This window comes from Octodon degus, unplaced genomic scaffold (genome assembly GCF_000260255.1).
Source record: "Octodon degus isolate 3935 unplaced genomic scaffold, OctDeg1.0 scaffold00091, whole genome shotgun sequence".
Lineage (NCBI taxonomy): Eukaryota > Metazoa > Chordata > Mammalia > Rodentia > Octodontidae > Octodon > Octodon degus.
The window spans coordinates 11,168,572-11,171,747 of NW_004524667.1; the positions used below are offsets into that span (position 1 = coordinate 11,168,572).

Consider the following 3,176-nt stretch of genomic DNA (forward strand, 5'->3'; position numbering starts at 1 on the left):
AGTGATAGAAAATATGACTCTAGCACAGAGGCCTGCTGAGTCCTTGATAATACTTCTGTAGGCTTCATCTAAAATGATTTCAACTCCTACAGATTTGTACATTTGAAGACACCTTTCACCTTTTGGTCTTATTTTTATGAAAGGGCCATCCTCAGAGTGTTTATTCACTTTAGAAACTCAGTGCATATACAGAATCATTTCTTTTTAGTGGTCTTTCAATTTATTGTAAAGACTCAAGTATTTAGAATCCTGTTTTTTTAAAATGTATTTAGTACAGTGTGTACAGGGTGTTCAGGATCTTACTACACAGATCGGACTAGTAGAGATTCCCTTGTTTTCAGCCTCCCAAGTCCTGGGATCAGAGGCGTGCGCCACCATGTCCAGTCTCAATCACAGTCTCAGCATGCCCCTGGGGTGGGGACAGCACAGCGTGCAGGGGACTGAACCCCAACCACTGTGCTCTGCCGACGCAGGCACTTTAGTTTGCTGAGCTATCTGGCCAGTCCTTAGAATTCTTCCTGAAACAAAATAATTCTGTGAGATTAAAACAATATAAGAAGATTTCAGTTTATTTAGTTTGGTAATCAAGGCAAGTAAGTCTGAAGCCATTGTTAAATTGCTTAAAGGTAAAATAAAAATTAATTTTCTTTAAGCATCTTTAAATTTAAATTTTTGGGATTAGGAATAATATTGCAGTTAAAATAAAGCCAAGAGGTATAATTTCATTTACTCAAGATAAAATACATACCCAAGTTTTCAAGTTTGAGCATTGTAATTACTTCTTGAAATTTGACATCTTTTTTTTTATTAATGTTTTCCTTTATATATCAATTACATTTAAATATTTTTTTTGTGTGGTACCAGGAATCAAACTTGGGATCTTGTGCTTGCTATGCAGGTTCTTATGCTGCTGAGCTGTCTCCCCAGCCCATCAATCACATCTATATGTCAAAGAAAGGTAAACATCAATTATATTTCATATGGTTATTTTAAATAATTTCCTATTTCCAGTTACATATTGTCCACTATTTTCCTTAGCAACTGGACTCTGAAAATGAAACTCTTACTATTTCTTCATTAACTCACAAATGTGGCCAACCAATTTTTGGCAAAAATGCAAAGATAATCCAGTGGCAAGATATAGCCTTTTACAAATAATTTAAATTTAATTGGATGTACATGGGCGAAAAAAAAATCACATCCAACCATGGCACATATCTTCAAACCTAACATCCTGGGAAGCTGAGAGACAGGAGGATCAGAAATTTGAGTCCTGCCCAGCCAATTTAGTGAAGTCTATTTAGTGAAGCCCTTAAAATACAAGGTAAAAACGGCAGAGGATGTAGTCTTTGAGAAGGCCATGGTTTCAATCCCCACAAAACAAAACAAAACAAAACAAAACAAAACAAAACAAAACAAAACAAAACCTGTCAGAATAGGTCATAGATCTAAATGTAAAAGCTGCAACTGAAAAACATCTGGAAATCACAAGAAAAACATTGGATTTTGGAAAAATTTCTTAGTTTCAAACCCAAAGCATAAAAGAAAAAAAAAAAAAAAGGAAAAATATAAAAGAAAAAATACATAAAAGAAAAAATACTGGTAAACTGTAATTGATCAAATTAAGCATTGCTTTTAAAAAGATACTATTCTTAAAAGAAAAGCAAGCCACAGATAATTGCAATACTCACATCTGATAAATGAGAAAACAACAAAAATAAGCAAAGGTTTAAGCTAATATTTTAGCAGAGAAAATATATAAAAGATAGTCAATATTATTTTAGAAAGTGCAGACTGAGAACAGCGAGCTTTCAGCATTTCCTGCCGGGATCCCCGCAACGATGAGAGCTGCCAGGGCGTCTCACCCACTCGGGGTGAAGCGTTCAGCTTCTCTAGGCGATGATCTTGGATCTAGCAATAGGGAGGCAGCAGAGTTGGGCAGTGAAGAGAGCAAACAAAAGTTCCTCAGACTTCTGGGTGCAGGAAAGAAGGAGCACACCGGTCGTCTTGTTATAGGAGATCACAAATCAACATCACATTTCCGAACAGGGGAAGAAGATAAGAAAATTAATGAAGAACTGGAGTCTCAATATCAGCAAAGTATGGACAGTAAATTATCAGGAAGATATCGACGACACTGTGGACTTGGCTTCAGTGAGGTGGAAGATCACGATGGGGAAGGCGACGCAGCCGCAGATGATGATGGAAATGATGATGATTCGCCCGATCCTGACAGTCTGGATGATTCTGAAAGTGACTCGGAGTCAGAAAAAGATGAATCTACTGAAGAACTCCAAGCTGCCGAGCACCCTGATGAAGTGGAAGATCCCAAAACCAAAAAAAAGATGCAAAAGCTTTTCTCTCACTGGAGGAATGAAAGGCAAGACCTCTCAGCCGTCCCCAAACTTTGGCCACGGAGGACACAGCACAGAAGACCCAGTGGTTACTGGCACGATCGTTTTGGACTTGCCAGGCTCCACAACTGTAAGAAAAAATTGTTTTCAGTGCTGGGTATGGAACCCAGGATCTCCCATGTGCTGGGTAAGCGCTACCACCGAGCTGCACCCCAGGCCTCTGTAAATTAGCCTACGCATTCTGTCACAAGGATAGATAACAGAGTGACACAGGTGGTTTCCCTCAAAACTGGTAGAAAACTAAATTGTCAGCTGATAGATTACTAAAAAAATAAATTTTAATGAAAAAATAAAAGAAAAAAGAAAGTGTAGACTAAGACCACGATGAGATACTACAGCATACCTGATGGAATATTTAAAATTTAAAACACTGGTCATACTAAGTGGAACTAAGTTTGTAGAATAGCTGGGAATTTCATATGGCACCTGTGAGAATGTGAAGTTACAAATAGTATGCAATTACTCTTAAAACATAATGTGTATATATAACTATAACTATAACTATAACTATAACTATATAACTATAACTATAACAACTATATATATATATATATATATAATTTCTTTTTTTCATATGACCTACCATTTCACTTGTAGGTATTTAACCAGGAGAAATGAAGGCATGTTTCAGGCAAAGACTTGTATGTGAGGGTTCATAGTAGTTTTATGTGTAATAACGCCCCAGATGCTCAGTGATAGGTGAATTATAGGCAAATTTTGGTGCGTGAATACAATCCATACCATTTAGCAATAAAAATATAT

The 3,176-nt window shown here is 36.7% G+C and overlaps 1 pseudogene across 1 annotated transcript; it reads left to right on the forward strand.

Moving 5' to 3' along the window:
- The first annotated feature begins 1,811 nt into the window (after window positions 1–1,811).
- LOC101562485 lies at window positions 1,812–2,585 on the forward strand (annotated as a pseudogene). Its single transcript, XR_001117215.1, has one exon. The product of XR_001117215.1 is annotated as a small acidic protein pseudogene (transcript).
- The last annotated feature ends 591 nt before the right edge of the window (window positions 2,586–3,176 follow it).